Source organism: Micromys minutus (assembly GCF_963924665.1).
Source record: "Micromys minutus genome assembly, chromosome: 3".
NCBI lineage: Eukaryota > Metazoa > Chordata > Mammalia > Rodentia > Muridae > Micromys > Micromys minutus.
Genome location: NC_137972.1, coordinates 50,460,339 through 50,480,864, shown reverse-complemented (window position 1 = coordinate 50,480,864; position 20,526 = coordinate 50,460,339). Strand labels below are relative to the sequence as shown.

The 20,526-nt window shown below is 44.7% G+C and overlaps 1 pseudogene across 1 annotated transcript; it reads left to right on the top strand.

Annotated features, from left to right (window-relative positions):
• The first annotated feature begins 3,027 nt into the window (after positions 1–3,027).
• Positions 3,028–19,896, top strand: LOC308418903 (alpha-1,3-mannosyl-glycoprotein 2-beta-N-acetylglucosaminyltransferase-like; annotated as a pseudogene). Its single transcript has 2 exons — positions 3,028–3,045; positions 18,693–19,896. The product of its transcript is annotated as an alpha-1,3-mannosyl-glycoprotein 2-beta-N-acetylglucosaminyltransferase-like (transcript).
• Positions 19,897–20,526: the final 630 nt, after the last annotated feature.

Below are 20,526 nucleotides of genomic sequence, written 5' to 3'. Positions count from 1 at the left end.
CAAGCCGTGTAAACACGCAGTCACCTCTCACATTTTCAAGTCCTAGAAGGAAGGAGACCTGTGAGGTGCCAACAGAGGAAGAAGAATTTTTCTTAGGGCTCTTTGTCATAGGTGGTGTGGAGCAGACACACCAACTTATGTTTAAGCCAAACTATTAATTATTTCACTTATTTACATCTCAAATGCTGCCTCATCTCCCAGTGGTCCCCCCTCTCAGAGTTCTTCCCCTCCACCTGTATTCCCTCCCCTGGAGTGTCAAGTCTCTACAGGATTAGGCAAATCCTCTCCCTCTGCTACATATGTGCAGTGCTGGGAAGGTGGGAGTGGGCTCAGGCCAGCCCACATACGCTCTTTGGTTGGTGGCTGGGTCTCTGGGAGTTCTCAGGGGTTCAGATTAGTTGACACTGTTGGTCTTACTGTAGGGTTGCCACCCCCTCAGCTCCTTCAGTCTTTGCCTTCAGTCTTCCACCTGGGTCTGAACCTCCATCCCATGCTTGGCTCTGGGTATCTGCATCTGTCTCAGTCAGCTGCTAGGAGGAGCCTCAGAGGAGCCATGCTATGCTCCTGTCTGCAAGTACAGCATAGCATTGGTGCCTGCCTGAGGGATGGATCCCAAGTTGGGCTGGTCACTGGTTGGCCATTCTTTCAGTCTCTGCTCCATTTTAGTACCCGAATTTCTTTTAGACAGGAGCAATTTGGGGTCGAACATTTTGTAGGTAGGTTGGTGTCCCCAACCTTCCACTGGGGATCGTGTCTGATTGCTGCAGGTGGTTTCTTCAAGTTCCATCTGTCCACTGTTGGGCATTTTAGCTAAGGTCACCCACACTGAGTCCTGGGAGCCTCCCCCATCCCAGGTCTCTTAGAGATTCTTCCCCACCACATCCCCACCCCAACCCCCAGCAGCTGCATATTTCCATTTATTCTCCTGCTCCTCTGGGTCTCTATCCTGTCTCTCTCCCCACACCTGACCCTGCCCTCCTATGCCCCCCCTCTCCCCTCTCCCATCCAGATCCCCCCTTCCCTCTGCCTCCCATGACTATTTTGTTCCCCATTCTAAGAGGGATTTAAACATCCTCATTTGGGCCTTTCTCCTGTTTAACTTCTTTGAATCCGTGGGGGTGAATCATGAGTATTTTTTTGGTTAATATCCACTTATCAGTGAGTACATAGCATGCATGTCCTTTGGGGTCTGGGACCCCATTCATTGTATTACAAGCCCAGCATAAAACTGATCACTCTGAAGGGGACAGTATTCCTCCTTATAATACAAACTCTTACCAGACAAAGAGGGTGGAGGCTGTGGGCAAGTTTTTTTTCTTAAGATTATTTATGCATATCAGTGCTCTGTCTACAAGTAGACCCAGTTGCCACAGTTGTGAGCCACCATGTGGTTGCTGGGAATTGAACTCAGGATCTCTGGAAGCACAATCAGTGCTCTTCACTGCTGAGCCATCTCTCCAGTCCCAGGGGTAAGGTTTTTTATTGTGGCTAAGAGAGAAAAAATGTCCAGAGGCATTTGAAAGAGTCCAGAGCAGGGACAAAAGAAACAGAGTGGACAGTGCCAGGCTTAGGGAGATAAGAAAGTAAGCAAATTGAGGGAGCACAGCAGTGAGGGAGCACAGCAGTGGGGGAGCATAGCAGTGGGGGAGCACAGCAGTGAGGGAGAACAGCATTGAGGGAGCACAGCAGTGGGGGAGCACAGCAGTGGGGGAGCACAGCAGTGGGGGAGCACAGCAGTGGGGGAGCACAACATTGAGGGAGCACAGCAGTGGGGAAGCGCAGCAGTGAGGGAGTACAGCAGGGGGAGCACAGCAGTGAGGGAGCACAGCAGTGGGGGAGCACAGCAGTGAGGGAGAACAGCATTGAGGGAGCACAGCAGTGGGGAAGCGCAGCAGTGAGGGAGCACAGCAGTGGGGAAGCGCAGCAGTGAGGGAGTACAGCAGGGGGAGCACAGCAGTGAGGGAGCACAGCAGTGAGGGAGCACAGCATTGAGGGAGCACAGCGGTGGGGGAGCACAGTGGTGAGGGAGCACAGCAGTGAGGGAGCACAGCAGTGGGGGAGCACAGCAGTGAGGGAGAACAGCATTGAGGGAGCACAGCAGTGGGGAAGCGCAGCAGTGAGGGAGCACAGCAGTGGGGAAGCGCAGCAGTGAGGGAGTACAGCAGGGGGAGCACAGCAGTGAGGGAGCACAGCATTGAGGGAGCACAGCAGTGGGGGAGCACAGCGGTGAGGGAGCACAGCAGTGAGGGAGCATAGCAGTGGGGAAGCACAGCAGTGAGGGAGCATAGCAGTGGGGAAGCACAGCATTGAGGGAGCACAGCAGTGGGGAAGCACAGCAGTGAGGGAGCACAGCAGGGGGAGCACAGCAGTGAGGGAGCACAGCAATGAGGAAGCACAGGGAAGAGAAATGAGTGGATCAGGAAGAAAATTAGTAGCAGAGAATAGGACTCCTTGACAGAAAACCAGTTTCACATGTTTCCGAGAAGTACTGGTTTTTATCTGTCCACGAGCAATCCTGTAGTCCAGCTTGGGCTCATTTCCGGGCATATGGGGGGCCTGAAACCAGACTTGGAGAACTGAGCACTGGAGGAAGAGACTCTTGAGGCAGACAGACCTCTGATTCCTCGGTTATGACATGATATGGAGCACATCTGAATGGACCATCTGTTGCTTTTGATGACAGGTCTAAGGGTTTCTTGGTGGGCACATCCAGGGAGAACGTAAAGGTGTATGTTTAAGCCACCAAGACAGCTCAGCAAGTAAAGTCACTTACTATCAAGGTGGTCTGAGTTCCTTTCCAGAGACCCACATGGTGGAAAAAGAGAACTGACTTCTAACCCAGCTTCTAATCCTCACCGAGGCATGCATGTGCATAAATAGGATGTGCATAGATAGGTATTGGCACTGGTTCTCTCTCTCTCTCTCTCTCTCTCTCTCTCTCTCTCTCTCTCTCTCTCTCTCAGAATACATAAATGTAATTTTAAATAAATAAATACTTTCCTTTGCTCTTTGGTTTACTACTCGGCGATGTCCGGCAACATCACAGTAGGTACGCAATGCTGACCTTTGGGCCAACTAGGCTTTTGCTTTCACCCTTTGAGTTCAGACACAGAGAGGACCCACAGCTCCCCTCCCTTCCCTTCACATCTCTCACCTTGCTGCCCTTTAATTTCTCACCTTCTCCAGTATGTAGCTTTTTCATTTTGTTCCTGTCACGTTGACTTACAAGGTGCTTTCAACCCTCTGAGATGTCTTCCTCCTGATGAGGGGAGTGGGGAGATAATAATCTATAATCTTGGGCTCATCTTCAGTGAGCTGGAGAAGTGGGGAAGTCAGAGGGGAGGTCAAGTCACAGGAGACCCTCTGTGCTGTGCACTGGTTCTAGACTTGTGGGTGAAATGACTAGAGTGAGGATGTGTACATTAGGACTGAGGGGCCTCTGAGCAAGCATTTAGTCAAAGTCACAGGTAGCAAGCATGCAGTTCAGCACAGGCAGACATTTAGGGAGAAATTAATCAAGGCACTGAAAGAACAGGGCTACTAGAAGCAGGTAGTTTATGTTCTGTCCCCATGAGCTGTCTTCCTTTGACTTGATTTTCTTTCCCTCAGTACCTGGGTTTGTTCTGAGTCTCCATTTGTCAATGCCAGAACCATGCTCTGACCATGAACCTTCACAACAGTCAACATTGCACCGCAGGGTGAAACTAATTCCCCTCTCTTACTTCCTTTTTCCTCCACTTTGGTTCTGGGGACTCAGAACAGCAAGCTTGAGCTTTCGAGGGAGGCAGTGGGGTCACCTAAGGCGATGACACATTTAGCTGTGGTTCCTTGACAAATCTTTACAATGTCACTGGCAGGCATTCGAATGGTCTAGTGTTACTTCCATAGGCAGATGATCTTCTCCAAGTTCTTCCTTTCTTTCCTGATCTCTTTAGATGACACTTCATTCACCTCTTTATTTTGACGTAGGGTTTTATGTTGCTCTGACTGGCCTCGGATTTGAATGAGCTCAGGGCTCAGCTCTCCCTGAGTGCTGGCCCCCCTGCCTGCTTGTATGTGGCGCTGGAGATCAAACCCAGGGCTTCATGCAAACTAGTCAAGTACCCTATTAACTGAGCTACACCCGAACCCTCAAGTTCAGGTGGTTCTTAAAGATAGGAGCTTGTCATTCACTGTAGTCTGTTCTCAAATTGGCAGCTGTCATGTTTGAGCCTGAGTGATGGAATCTCAGGTGTGCACCACCTCGTCCTGATGAAGAAAATCATTTTGGGTCTGGGCATTTTTAGCCTACCCTGACTTCCTCCACATCTGTAAATGTCATTTAGGGAGCCTGGAGGGCAGCTTGCCTCCGAAGGTCTTCACAGGGGTCTTCTTCTCCGAAGGGAAAGGGGGACGTTAGCACATCCTGCTTTCCTGTAGGGAAAAGCTGTTTTATCTCTAGCCTCAAATTTTAGTGACACTAGAGGGCAGCAAAGTCCTTTCCATGGGGACAATTTGCACAGAGAAGCATGACAGATACAGTAAAACCAAAACTTTCCAGGAGCAAAGCTAAGGAGCCCAGTTGTTTCTAGACTGAGACTTATGGCAGAGGTGTTCTTTTCTCCAATTATACGGATGATTCAAACTGCTGCACAGGAGTGTGTGTGTTTGCACAGGAGTGTGCATGTCTGCACAGGAGTGTGCGTGTTTCAGGCATTGTAGTCTTATCATTTCATGTTCCTAATATTAATCAAAAAGTTATTTTTATCTGAATTTTAATTTCCTTCTGGTTTTATTTGTAGTTCGTTGGGTTGGTCAAAGGATGCAGGATTCCTGTAGTGGGATGCTGATAAATGCATTATTTTCTGTCTATTCAGTCACCCTAGAGCTTGGGGAAAAAACTGGTTCTGGAATATTGCTTCTGTATTTACCTGGGATAATTACTCTCAACCAAGGATGGGAGGTGTTCCCTGTAACTTCACAGATGACCCTGAAATAAGCATCTGCATTAACTTATCACCACTTCAGCACAGAGGGTTTTCAATGCACACGTACATGCACACACACGCCAACTGATTAATAAGCAGCAAGTGTGAGGCAGATAAGTACTTGCAGTTTTAAAGAATGCCAGCCAATTGTGCAAATATGCTTCCTATAAACCTCAGAAAACTGGTCCAATTTCCCAAAACCTATTTTTAAAATGTAGTAGATGATATGGACGGTGGTAAAAAAAAATTAAAGTGTCTTAGTTAATGAGTGATTTTACAATATACTGGAACTAGAAACTTCAGCAGCATAAAGCTGTTTGACTTATTGCACATTCGTGTGCATGTATGCAAATGGAGGTCAGAAGTAAGCATTAGGTGTCCTTCTCAGTTACTCTTTTTTAAGACAGGGCCTGCCGCTGAACTTGAAGTGCCTTGATGGGCTATACGGACCATCCAGTGAGCTCCCCATCTGCCTGTTTCCGTCTTTCCAGTGACAAGAAGCCATAGAGTGGATGTAGAACAGGCATCCAGTTTTGGATTGATGAAGATGTCATCAGGGCAGATTCTATAATTCTGTGCAGTGCACACGAAGCGGCAGTTTCTTATTCAGAAGTCTAAGCCAGCTTTAAGAAGCAGGAAAGAGCTTTGCATGCTCAATCTGCCCTTGTAAGAGAGAACTGGCTTATGGTGGAGCACTGTTAATAAGCAGGGGCTGAGTACACACAGGAAATCTGAGGTATGTATGTTCCCTAAGACACAGGGACACTTTAGGGTGATAGATTCTGTGGGTACAGGACATGTTACCCAAATTTAAGGTGCCTTGACATTTGACAAACAACAGAAGTGGGGACTGTTCTGGCTTCCACCTGCTGCTCTCCTCGGAAGCTTTCCACAAAGGAAGATGCTGGCTCTCCTCTAAAGTAGGTCATGTGTATCAGAGGGTCCTCCCTACAAATGCATGGAAGGACTGAAGACACAAAGACATCCAGAAGAATCTGAAAGGCAGTACTTGCCACGCCCACCTCCAACTTCATCCCCATAATATGAGCCTCTTAGCCAGGCATTTTTCTCCATGTCTGACAACTCATCAAACCTAAGCATAAAATACATGCTTTTCTGTCCCTATAGGTCTTAATTTCTGAAGGTTACATCATTTTTCACACATTAAACTTACATTAAAAACATTTTAATGATTTTCTCATGAATGTGGTGTATCTGTATGTGACTCTCCATCTCTCCCCCACATATCTCTCTCTCTCTCTCTCTCTCTCTCTCTCTCTCTCTCTCTCTCTCTCTCCTCCCTCTGTGTGTGTGTGTGTGTGCCTGTGCGTGCACTGGCACAAACCTCTTTCTGGTACACATATAGAGGTTAGCAGACAAACTTAGGTTTAGTCATAACTTTTCATCTTGTTGGAGACAAGACAATTTTGTTTCTCTGCTCCATATATGAAGGTAGTTGGCACGTAAGCATCTGGAATTCTTCTGTTTCTTGCTCCCATCTTACACTAGCAATGCTGATATCACAGCACTGTTTATGTGGGCTCTGAATGTGATCCCAGGTCTCCTGCTTGCATAGCAAGTACTTTGCCCAATGAACCATTTTCCCAACCCTAGTGAAGTTAACCTTTGTTTTTAAAATAATGTACAAAGAAATGGGTTTCATTATGAAGTTTTTGTGCATGATTGGTTTTGCTTATGGTGTATTCTTTCTTCCTCTTGCCTCCCCCCATCTCCTTCCACTCAACTGTGTCTTTTCCTCTTCCTTGTTGCAAGTGTTTCATGCCTGCCCCCACTTCCTCAAAACCTCTGTTCCCTCTTAGGGTGAGCTTTAAGTTTCATGACCTATATATACCCAGACTCAACACCCACATATATAAACATAAAAATCAGAACCTATAATACATATATGAGAAAGAACATCTAATGTTTGTTTTTCTGAATTTGATTTAATGCACTTTTTCATTGCCAGATCCATCCACCTTAGATAAGTTTTGTTGTATATGGGTACTGCGTTTTTATTATTCATTTACCTGTTGATAAACATCCAGACTGGTTCCACTTCCTTACCATTGTAACTAGAGCAGCAGGAAATACAGACGTGCAAGAATCCCTATAAAAGGGTGTGAAGTGCTTCAGGCATTTTGTATGTGAGTGGTAGAGGTGAATCACATAGTAGTGCTATGTTTAGCTCTTTGAGAAGCTACCACAATGGTTTTTGTAAGAGCTGAACTAATCCCACCTCCTACCAGCAGTGTATAAGGCTTCCCATTCCCACACATCACTCCAGAATTTGATTAGTATTTCTGATGGTCATCGTGACTGGAGTGAGATAGAACCTTAAAGAAGTTTTACTTTATTTTTCTTGGATAGCTAAAGAATTCAAGTACTTTTTAAAGTGTTTACCTTTCTCCTCCTCCTTTCCTTTCTCCTCCTCCTCCTCTTCCTCCTAGTCTTCATCTCCTTCTCTTTCTTTTTCTCCTCCTCCTCCTCCTCCTCCTCTTCCTCCTAGTCTTCATCTCCTTCTCTTTCTTTTTCTCCTCCTCCTCCTCCTCTTCCTCCTAGTCTTCATCTCCTTCTTTTTCTTTTTCTCCTCCTCCTCCTCCTCCTCCTTCTTCTCCTCCTTCTCCTTCTTCTTCTTCTTGAAGACTTTGTTGTTAATATTTTTGTTAATTATTTGTTACTGTTGTGTTTTCTATATACTCACTGGAACATTGTCAAACTCTCAGTGGCCAGCCTCTTAAAGAAAATGTAGTCCTTCCCCATCCACACTATAAGCCAGAGGCTATCAATTGTAAAGAACTACACTTCAGCATCTTTATCACAATTTTAAAGAGTTTTCTTCTATGGCTTCCTATTTAGACTGTTACTTTTGGGGGATGGGGTTTCAAGGTAGGGGTTGTCACAGAAGCCTTCTATGACTGTCTATCTCAAGTGTGAGTCTGAAGTTATCCATACCACTGTGAAAGTAGCTTTTATGCCTTTTACAGTCAGCAGGAGCATGGATCATGGACATCAGTGTGGCCATGTGCCAAAACACAGACCATGGACCAACATGGTCTTCTAAGGGAACAGAGATCACAGACATCCACATGGCCTCTGCCAGCCACACTGATCATGAACCTCAACATGGACTCTAATGGCAACCCAGAAAATCAGCATTTTTAAAGCCTTTAGTTGCAGCATGCACTGTGGACACCCTTATGAACTGCAGTGGTAACACAGGCCATGAACACCAACTAGTATGGACTCAGATGGCAGCACAGGCCATGGGCATCTGCATGTCCTTCAGTGGTAACATAGGCTCAGACATGGATCCCAGAAGAAGTCCCTTGTGTGACAATTTAAATCACATACCTCAACATGGCTTCAGATGACAGTACAGACCACTCACATCAACAAGGCCCCTGATGGGTGCACAGCCCATTGTCACTAACTCAGCTTCTTGTGGTAGCCTAGATTATAGACGTCAACCTGTCCTCCAGTGGTAGCATAGGTGAACATGAATATGTCCTCCAGTGGCAGCCCAGGCCACGAATATCTATGTGAACCTCGGGTTTCAACATGGTCTGGGAAGCGACGTAGGCCACAGATATCAATATGGACTGTGGAGGTCTTTCAAGAAGGTCCAATACAGTAAATGGATCATTCTTCATCTCAGATATTTTGTCTTTCCTCAAATTTAGGACAGTGGTGTGTCTGGGCCCAAGTCTGTGAGAACTCCAAGCTGCTAGAGATCCCCCCCACTCCCACCAGCCCTACTTAGCCATGTTTCCTCATGCTTTCTCTCATGCCTGTCACTACTGTTGTGTCTCTCTCTAGCTCTGCCTCTCCCTACCACATATGCACCACTCCATCCCTCTGTCTTTTTCACTGCTTCTTCACATATTTGTTCATTCTGGCATTAAAACTGGCAGTGTGTCACATACGTACATACATACGTATGTATGTATGTATGTATGTATGTATGTATGTATGTATGTATTGTCCAGCATTATATGCAAATATCCATTTCAGTGAGTTGTTGGGCTGGTTCAAGGTTTCTGGTTTTTGCTACACCATAAATAATAGACTATCACTAAAACCCATCTTGGCTATCCTGCTGTTGTCCAGAGTCAGAGTGGTCCTGTGGCTAGGCAGTGCATCTGGAGCAAGGCTGCTGCACAACTCTCTGCCCTTGCCCTCCATGTCTGCTATCCTGAGGCATGCTGGGCTCCACCTGCAGACAGCACCATTGCACCACACTCTCCATCTCCTAGCAAGGCAAGTAGCACAGGCTGCAGTCACAGCGGCTCCATGCTAGGGGCCATCCAGTGGGCCTTGCACCAACCTAGTCAGTAATGACATCTGGCTCTGTAGGGCTGGCTCTTCCATGTGCTCCAGCAGCTCATAGCTGGAGTAGATGTTGGGGTGGACTGACTCAAAGTGCTATATCTAGGCTCAGATGGCAGCCAACTTGGTCAGCCTGGGTGGTGTCCACCCACGCAGGCCTTCTGGACAGTGTCCCCAACAATTCATTTTTTAAAAACTGAGTAGCTTGTTTTCCTGGTGCTTAGTTTTTTTTTTTTTTTTTAGTTATTTGCATATCTAAGATTTTAATCCTCTATCACATATATGGTTAGTAAAGATTTTCTTCCATTCTGTGGAATGCCTTTTCATTTGATTAATGGTTGTCTTTGCTATACAGACACTTTGTAATTTAGTGAGATCCCATTTGTCAATTGTTGGTATTATTTCCTATGCTACTAAAATCTATTGAGAAAGTCTTTGAGTCAACAATTGAAGGGTTCTTTCTCCCCTTTCTCCTAGTCATTTTAAAAACTCAGTATTTATGTTGAAGTTCTTGATCTATTTGGAGTTTTGTTCAAGGCAACAGATTAAGTATCTTCTTCTGTGTGTTAGTATTCAGTTGCTTAGCATGGTTTGGTAAAGATGCTGTCTTCTATCCATCCAGTGTGTATTTTTTGCAAACTCATAAAGACCCAGATGTTGTACTTGCATGGCTTTATATCTGGTTCCTCGAGTTTGTCCAACTAACCTGTGTGCTTGTTTCTGTGCCAGTACCACACTGTCCCTGTCACCAAAGCTCTGAAGTGCAACTTGAGGTCAGGCATTGTGATCTTCCAGCACCGTTCCTTCTGTGTTGGACTGTTTTGGGCACCTTTTTTGTGTTTCGCCATGAGTGCTAGGATTGTTTCTTCTCTTTGTGTAATGAACATCATTGTGATTTTGATGGGGATTGCATTGAATCTGTGTGGTGCTTTTGGTTGATATGGGCATTTTCATACAATTATGTTAATCTAGAAGCCTAGGACATCTCTTCCTTTTCTAGTACCTCAGTTTCTCTTTCTAGTATTTCAAAGATTTTATTAAAGAGATCTTTTACCTCTTTATTGAGGCTTAGTTCTAAGCACTTTTAAAATGCTACTGTGGATTGAATATTTTTCCTAATTTCATTCTCTGCCAGTTTGCTATTGGTATATAAGAAAGCTATCCAGTGTGTTGGTTTTGTAACTTATTACTCTGCAGAAAGTATTTGCCAATTCTAAGAGTTTTCTGGTAGAGACTTCAGGGTCCTTTAAGTATTGGATCATGTCATCTGTAAGTAAGAACAATTTGACTTCTTCCTTCCTTATTTGTATCTCTTTCATTTCTCTTGTCTCATTGCTTTATCCAATTCAGTACTGTACTGAAAGCTCGTGGAGAGAATGGGCAGTCTTACCCCGTTGCAAATTATAGATGGCATGTTCTCAGTGTTGTTCTTTTCGTAAGCATGCTGTTGGGTATAGATTTGTCATAACTACTCTGTTAAGGCTTGTTTCTCCTAGTCATAGTTTCCTCAAGGCTTTTATCAAAAGGGAATGTAGAACTTCTGGAAGGTCTTTTTTGTATCAATTGAGATGATCATGTGACTCTAATCCTTAAATTTATTTAGGATGGATTTGCTGTTTCATGGACTAACCTTATATCTTTGGAATAAATATAATTTGGTCACGGTTATGATTTTCTTTTATTCTTTTAATGTCAACTTTATATATAATATCAACTATATATAAAATTGTTATTGTTGCTATGGTTTTTTTTTTGAGACAGGAGTTTTCTATATAGATTTAGCTGTATTAGAGGTCACTCTAGACCAGGCTGGAATCAAACTCACAGAGATCCTCCTGCTCCTTCTTCCATGTGAGAAGATCAGTGTGTTACTAAATTTAGTTTTCAAGAACTTTATTTGGGATTTTTATGCTTATGTTCATTGGGAAATTAGTCCTATACGTTCCACTCTGTGTTGTGCCCTTGTAGAGTTTTTGTTCCATAGACTAGGTCTGCTAATGTTCCTTTCATTTCTCTTTTGTGAAACAGTTTCAGAATTACTCGTGCTAGCTCTTGCTTAAATATTTTGTAGGATTTAGCCGTGAACCCTTCTGGTCCTGGGCTTTTTGTTATGGAGAGACTTTTAATTACTACTTCAGTCTCAATTCTTGTTATGAGTCTGTTTAAATGATCAGTGCATTTGGTGGTAGAACTCTCAGCTATGATGCCAAAAAGAGCTACAGAGAAAAAGAATCTACATTTTCTTCCTACCATACAAAGATAATCATGAAGGAGACAGACAGCTTCAAGAATAGAAGAACCCAATGTCTGCTTGAGGACAAAAAAAATAATGCTTTCATTTACCAACTGATTACAGTGTAATATATCATAAGCGATAGTCAGACACTGGCAAAGTATTAAGGGGACAGGAATAAAACCGTTGACAGCTTCTGAAATAGTGTTATACAGTTAACTATTTATTACCATCTGAAGTGAAATAAATCAGCACAACAGTACACAGATGCAACCGTGAGCAGCCTGGTGTAGGGCTGGTGGTACGGTGCTAATCGCTTATGTCTGTGGTCCCCACCCTAAAGGAGCCGGCGTTAGAGAAATCCTGGTTTCAGGTCAACTGTAGCTGCCTATAGATACCATGAGTTGAAAGGTAGGGAGACTCCATTCCAAAACAACAGTAACAACAGCAAAAATCCGAAGGTCAGGGCACCCGGCTTTGTCACTTGAGATTGTTCTTAATGGTTTTAATGACGTCATCATCATTTCTGTCTTCCTGGTTATCTTAGACTGTACTATCTAAGTTTCTCCCCCAAAATAGTTTTCATCTTCTGTATTTTGGGGTCTGTCCTATAGCACTCACTACTAGACTGGTGTATAACAAAGTTGTTTTAGCTAATGTAAATTTAGATATGATCTTATAGGGCAGACAAAATGACCATTAAAAAAAGAGGTTGCTCTCTGGTAACGTCTAGAGCATAACTGGATGAAGTAAAATTGAAACAGAAAATTAAAAAAAAAATCATTTTATACAGTCACTTCTCAACACTGCCCATCAAATAGACTATTAGCCTTCAAGAGCTAATCTCACAATCCCATCCTTTGATAATGGCTTCTGTGTTCAGAAAACATATTCTACATAATAAAAAAGCAGAAAATTCTGCTGGGTGAAATCAATTTGGTATTTCTTCAAGGTATTTCATCTTTATAAGACAGAGACTAGATGATAAAGTATTGGGTATATTTAGAATAGCCTGGCCTAGGATTTGGATAAAGTGTTTACAGTCTGCAAGATATTTTAACTCTGAACTGTTCCTTCCCACAGAATGACTGTATTACTTTTTATAGGTATAGTTGCAAATTTTTTTTAGTTTCTTTTAATGAGGAAAAGAAAAACATCTTATTTTAGGCGTCAGCGTGCAGTTAGGAAATTTATTTTTGGTGGTGGCACTGGCTTTGCTTAGAACTCCCCACCCCCTCTCACCAATGGCATGCCATATATAACTGCCAAATAGGTCAAATTAAGAGTGGGTGTCCCAGGGCTGGAGGATGGCTCAGTGGGTAAAGACACTTCTCACAAGGCTGATGATCTGAATTTGATCCCCTAGGGCCACATTGTGAAAAGACTATTAGTTTCTGCAATGTCTGCATTGTCCTCTGACTTCACATGCACATGTGTACGAACATATTCAATGAATAAATAAGTATGATAAAAATTTAAACAAGAACATAGGACTTTGCAAATTGTTGGAGCTCTGTTTTCTCCAAACAGCACTCCTAAGACTAAAAGTTCTTTATAAAAGAAGCCACCCCCCTCCCCACTATAATACAGTCAAGGGCTCTGCTCCACTTACAGTCAGGTGAGCATCACTATGAGAGAGTGCTGATTTTATAAAGAACAGCAGAGCTACTCTTCCAATGAAGACCCAGGATATAGAGCTTATAAGAGAGGAGAGCATGGATGACCAGTCTCCAGTGGGAGCCTCTACTGAGCACCGGTGCATTCTGTTATTTTCTTCACAGCTAAGATGTTTGCTGAAGTCTGAGAAGATGTTGCAGTTTCAAGACCCTGCCTTAAGGATGGACTTTCCTAACTGTCTGGTACTAGATACCAAAGCTATGAAGCCCTGTAGGATGTAGTTAACAAGATTTGCTAGTGCTTCCATGTCTGAACTGTTCCCAACTATTCTGAAACAGTTACTCCATAAACAAATTCCAAGAATTGGGTATGGAAGGGGAACTATGACTTAAAAGAGATAAATTACAATCTACTTGCAGGGAACAATGCTATATACAAACATTTGACTGATGTTAAAAGCTTATCTAACAAATGCTGGTGACAGCCTGCAATTCCAGGAGGAGGGTAGGAAGTTTGGTTTGATTTATAAGTGCTCTATCCTCTTCTATAACAGTGATCGGAAGTAAAACAATGTTGTTTGGGATGAGGGGACAGATCAATTAATATGCATGAGAACCTGAGTTTGGGTCTTAGAACCCACATATAAAACAAAAACAAAATACCCAAAGTGGTGCAGCTATAATCCCAGGGTTGGGGAGGCTGAGACAGGTGGATCATTGTGGCTTAATGGCCTTCTAGCCTAGCCCATGTGGCCAATTCCAGGCAAATAAAAAAAAAACCTTCTAAAAGGTGTGTGTGTGTGTGTGTGTGTGTGTGTATGTACACACACACACTTTTTTCTGGGTAATTATTCAGCATAGGCAATACCCATGGGTAAAACACTTCTCAAAGGCAACAGGGAGGAGGTGAAATTGGAACTAAGTGAAGTTCGCTCACACTTGAGTCTAGAGCCTTTCTTGTTTACACTCTAACATGCCAGGCACTACAGGGGGCATGCAAAATCACATCATGGATCTTAGAAGAACCTGAGAATCTAACATGTGACAGACATAAAAGCAAGATTTGCTTGCCAAGTGTTTCTTATCATTTACAACTTGATGGAAAAAGCAAAACTAAAGTTAAAAAACGAAGAAGCTTCTCTAACAACAATCCCAATACTAGGCATGAGAGATCCCCTTCTGAGTTGTTGATGTGAGTTGTCTAAGAGACTTGAGAAACAATATAGGCTATTGCTGTTACCCTTGGTTGCCAGATGTTGAAGGTAAGTCCCTATTGATAAATATGCCATGCACTTCAGACATAAGACCTGAAAGACCTTAGCTAGATCTGGCCTGATAATTTCCTCCCTAATGACTAGCTCTCATAGGACCAGAAGATGATATACAAGCTTTAAGGAAGGGAAGCAAACAATAATCCTAATTACCTGAAATACCTACAGAGGGTACATGGGAGATACTGGAAAGAAGAAAAGGAATGGAAAATAATTTTACATTTTAAAATATTATTTAGATTATAAAATAATGATGTCTTATTTTAAAAATAAAAAATTAATTTAAAAAGAGCCCCTACAAAAATAAATTAGTCACTAGTCTGAAATTACATGATATATTGGCAAAACAATAAGTATGGGGAGGTGTATAAAGTACCTTCACTTGCTTGCCCTCTAGCTTAGCAAAGCATCCTCCTCCTTCATGGTGACAACCTCAACTGATGTATATCCCTGCAACATAAGAATCACCCCAGCCCGAGTCACTCTTTACTCTTCTCTTTCCTTTCCTAACTACCCTCACATGTCAGTGCAGTTATGGGCTTGCTAAGGTTGCCTGTCTTGCTCTCTCTGCTGCTACCACCTAAGCCCCAGGCAGCAGCATCTCTTTTGAATGATGGTCTTCTGTGGTCTAATGTCCAATGTTCTCTTTCATCTTCCTCTGTCCTGGCTATAGTTGCCTTCTCATTGGTTCTGAGCACCTGTACAGTCCTTCTCATGGCCCCTCCATGACTCATCCATGACATTTTAGCCCTCTGTTCGGATATCACTACAGCAGTGGGTCCTTCCAGAAGGTACGGCATTCTGAGTTTCTCCATGACACCCTTTTCCATTTAAATGACATGTTATACATCCACTGCTCATTTTCCTTCTCTGGAATGTCAGCTCCCTGACTTAAGCCGTGAGTGTTGAGATCTCTCCTGTGATTTCCAACACCAAAACAATGTGTGGCATAGTGAATACTAAAGTGTTTGTTGAATGTTATAAATGTTTTATCACCTCTGAAATATATTTTTAATAGTCATTTTTATCTTCTGGTTTCCACCTGCATCTGGAGCTCACCAGGTGCTAGAGCTGTCTGTACCCAGACCCTGCTGGGAGAGAGCCAGTCTCACAGGAGTGCTGACACACCTGAGAGCACAGGTGAGACCACCATGTCTGCTCTGAGAAACCTGCCTTCAGGACACAGGGATTGAGAAGCAGTTTGGGACAGGATCCTTCCAGCTTCTGTCTGCACCCTGTGCTGACCCTGCACCATAGCTCTCTGTACCCAGACACTGCTGGGAGAGAGCTGGTCTCCCAATAGTGCTGATATACAGGTTTACAGGAGAGTCAAGCCACTGTCGGAATCAGCAAGACCAGCTAACACCAGAAATAAGCAGATGGCAAGAGCTAAATCCAAGAACCTAAGCAACAGAAACCAAGTCTGCTTGTCAGCATCAGAACCCAGTTCCCCCACCACAGCAAGTCCTGGACAGCCCAACACACCAGAGAAAGCAAGATTCTGATTTAAAATCACAACTCATGACGATGTTAGAGGACTTTAAGAAAGTCATAAATAATGCCCTTAAAGAAATACAGGGCAACTCAGGTGGACAGATAGAAACCCTTAAAGAAGAAACACAAAGTACACAAAAATCCTTTAGAGAATTACAGGAAAATATGAGCAAACAGGTGAAGGAATTGAAAAAAAAAACCATTCAGGATCTAAAAGTGGAAATAGAAACAATAAAGAAATCACAAAGGGAGACAACTCCAGAGATAGAAAACCTAAGAAAGAGGTCAGGAGTCATAGATGCAAGCATCAGCAACAGAATACAAGAGATGGAAGAGAGAATTAGAGATCTTCAGACTTAAGTCTACTTGGCTTCTCTCACTAACACCAATCCTTATACTTCTAAAGACAATTATTTCAGAGATGTTAGGAGGGCAAACAATTAAATGTTCAAATTCGGTGTGTACTATGAAGACTTAATCAGGCTGAGTAGACAGCCTACTCAGTGAACTCAGTAAAACCTGGCATTTGCTGATCAGATGTTTAGTCACAGAACAGGACTTCTTTCTACATTGTCTTTCAACTTACAGTGTCTGGGTTTTGGAATTTGGAGTCACCACCTTGCTTTAAATGCACTGTGCACATGCCATGCACATTAGTTAACCAAGCCCTCTCCTGAAAAGTCTGTAACTTGCTCGTTTATAACCACAGGGAACCTAGCACGAAGGAAGACTTAATAAAACGAAGGGATGGCACGCCTTATGTGAATAGTTTTTTATGTAGTCTTGATGAGTTCCTGTAAGAAATTTCAATGTGTTTTGATGAAGAAACATTAGATTATGCATACAGAATTCCAGAGGACTCCTTGCAGCCAACACATCCTTCATCCTCACGTAAGGATCTAAGAAAAAATAAGCTGTTGTAGGACACTAGGAGTGGGTGTAGCTTCTATGCACCCAGGTCGCCAGACTGTCCTGAAATTAGGCAACAGAGTCAAGGTTACTCTTTGTTCAGATGATTTTTATCACTTCACAGATTCAGTTTTCAGTCTTTTGAGAGCCCATGTCCTTTGTAATTATTTTTTAAGTTGTGTGTGTGTGTGTGTGTGTGTGTGTGTGTGTGTGTGTGTGTGTACATAGCCATGGTGTGCATGTGAAGGTTAGAGAACTTCTAGAAATTAATTCTCTCCTTCCACTGTAGATTCTGGGGATGAAGCATGGGTCTTTAGGCTTTTGCATCAAATGACTTTAACAGATGAGCCGTCTCCTCAGCCCTGACATCCCCTTTTTCTAGCTTTAAAAATGGTGCACCTTAATTCTCCTCGGTCTCCTTTTCTCTGTCTGCCCCATTTGATTCAAAGTTCTGTTTCCACCTCTCCTTGTGAGATTGAATTCCACGCCAGTGGCCAGGTTTTCTGAGCTGCAGAAAGAATTGTTAGTCACTTTTCTGTTGCTGTGGTAAAAAATGACCTGACAAAAAGCAACTGAGGAAAGAAAGGGCTTCCATTGGCTAGCAGTTCCAGAGGACTAGAGATCATCAAGGCAGGGAAAGCGTGGTAACAGGCAGGAAAGCTAGCTGACCACATTGTCATCCACATACAGGAATCAGAGAGAGAAAGAGAGAGAGAGAGAGAGAGAGAGAGAGAGACAGACAGACAGACAGACAGACAGACAGACACAGACACAGACACAGAGTCAGAGAGGGAGACACAGAGAGAGAGACAGAGAGGGAGACAGAGAGAGAGAGAAGGAGAGTGACAGAGAGACAGACAGACACAGAAAGATAGCAACAGAGAGAGACAGACATAGAGATAGAGAGAGACACACAGAGAAACAGAGACAGAGAGACAGAAAGACAAAGAGACAGAGAAAGAGCAACAGACAGAGACAAACAGACAGAGACACACAGAGAGACAGGCAGAGAAAGAAATAGACATACAGAGAGAGTGACAGACAGAGACACACACAGAGAGAAAAAGAAAGATAGACAGAGAGACAGAGATACAGAGAGACAGGCACAGAGAGAAAGAGAGCGACAGAGACAGAGAGACAGAGAAAGAGTTAGAGACAGAGATCAGGAAATGGAGTGAGGTTACAAATTCTTAAAGCCTGTCCCCAGTGACACATTTATCAACCAACGCTCTACCTTCTAATGATTCCATAACAATCCAAAACAGTGCCACCAACTGGAGATAAAGGATTCATATATATGGCCTATGGGGGACGTTTCTCACTCAGAGCATCACATCATATTATCAGGATTACTACATTAATCTGAACCCAGTGCCCCTCCTCTTTAACCATGTTCAGCGTCCAGACATCAAACATGTTTTCCATTTTACCTTCTCTTGTGGACAGGAAGTAGAAGCTAAAGGGAAAGAGAAGAGATTCCAAGCACTTAAAGATTATTTGGGGCTGGAGGATTCAAGGAAGGCTTCAGGAGGCAGCATTGATAAGCTGGCTTTTTAGGGAGGTAGAGAAGGTGCAACAACATATGGATTAAAGGAGGAGGGTTTTTCAGCTAGAGGATGAGAGAGTTATGGGACCCATATTTTAAGAAGATGAAATTGGACATTGCCTATTAGTAGGAAAACCAGCCAGACCAGGCGAGGCCGCTCCAGCGCTGCATGTTGCCGGTCCAGGTCGAGCCTGGTTCCAGGCGGGGTACATGGCTTCTTCCCTCTCTCAGCCTGGAAGAAGACCCTTAGACGGTGGGGAACTGAGCCAGGCAAGCCAAAGACAGCCTTGAGCCCTCCCTTGCCTGCCGCCCCCTGCGGTGGACCAGGATACTGCAGGGCTTCTGCTTAGGGGTGCCATCATCTTAATGGGCTGGAATGCCCTGCTGCTCCTCTTCTGGACACGCCCAGCACCTGGCAGGCTGCCCTCAGACAGTGCCAGCCTCACCCGTGAAGTCATCCACCCTGGCCGAGGACGCCGAGGCGGAGTTGGAGAGGCAGCGGAGACTGGTGCAGCAAATCTAGGAGCAATATGCTTTGTGGAGGCAGAGGTGGAGAGTTCCCACTGTGGCCCCTCCAGCCTGGACCCCTGTGCCTGTGACCGCAGCACTGTCCGGCGCTGCTTGGATAAGTTGTTGCACGGTCGGCCCTCAGCTGAGCATTTCCCCATTATTGTCAGTCAGGACTGTGGACATAAAGAGACAGCGCAGGTCATTGCTTCCTGCGGCACTGCAGTCACACACGTTCGGCAGCCAGACCACCGCAAGTTCCAGGGTTACTGCAAGATTGCCAGACACTACCGCTGGGCACTAGGCCAGGACCTCAACAAGTGCAAGTTCCCAGCTGCTATGGTAGTGGAGGATGATCTGGAAGTGGCACCGGACTTCTCTGAGTACTTCCAGGCCACCTACCCACTGCAGAGAATAGACCCCTCCCTTTGGTGTGTGTCAGCTTGGAAAGACAATGGTCTTTGAGCTGAGCTGCTCCAACAGACTTCTTTCCTGGCCTTGGATGGCTGCTGTTGGCTGATCTGTGGGCAGAGCTGGATGGCCCAAGGCCTTCTGGGATGACTGGATGCGCAGACCTGAGCAGCGGAAGGGGCAGGCTTGTATTCGTCCAGAAATTTGAAGAACTATGACCTTTGGGTGCAAGGGTGTGAGCCATGGGCAGTTCTTTGACCAGCATCTTAAGTCCATCAAGCTGAACCAGCAGTTCGTGCCCTTTACCCAGTTGGACTTGTCGTACCTGCAGCGGGAGGCCTATGACAGGGACTTCCTTGCCCAGGTCTATAGTGCCCCCCAGCTACAGGTGGAGAAACTGAGGACCAATGATGGGAAGGAACTGGGGGAGGTGTGGCTACAGTACACTAGCAGAGAGAGCTGCAAGGCCTTTGCTAAGGCCCTGGGTGTCATGGATGACCTCAAGTCTGGTGTCCTCAGGGCTGGCTACCGTGGCCTTGTCACTTTCCAGTTCCGGGGCCGGCGTGTCCACCTGGCACTCCCACAGAAGTGGAATGGTTATGATCCTAGCTAGAATTAGCAGGCCCTGCTTTGCCCTCCTGGGTCTCCTTACTGTACGATGAGCCGAGGCAGGCCTGCAGACCCTGGGCTAGACCATCCTACCAGTGTTTCCCTCTTGCATCTACAGATCTTCCCTTTTTGTCCTGGCCATCCTTCAGGTGACATTCTAGTGCACAAATTATGAGATGAGGGTGAGACTCCTTGTCAGGGAACTATTGTGTGGTATGTTCAGGGCATATTGAGTAAGAAACCACTGTGTGGTGTGGGGAGGGTTGGGCCTGTTGGGGCCAGACCTGTAGTGTCCTGAGGTCTCTCCAAGGGCGTCTGCGGAGAGCTTGGCAACTCCAGCTCTCCTGACCAGGCCTCTCATTCCTAATCTGGCTCCTGTCAGGACGTGGTGAGCCCACCTTATGTACCTACCCCCCATTTCTCCACCTTCCCCCAGTGTGGGGCCGGACTATGGAAGAAGGAATGGATCTGTGGCCAAACGAGACTAACCAAAGGGTTCACTGTCAGAGTGAGATTGCGTTGCTGGGTGGCCAGGGTCACTGCCTCCTGGCTTCTCCTCCTGCTGCCTTTGCCAGCGCTGTTGTCTGGCAGCAGAGCAGTGTGGTGTGAGACAAGAACGAGAGCGGGAATGGGA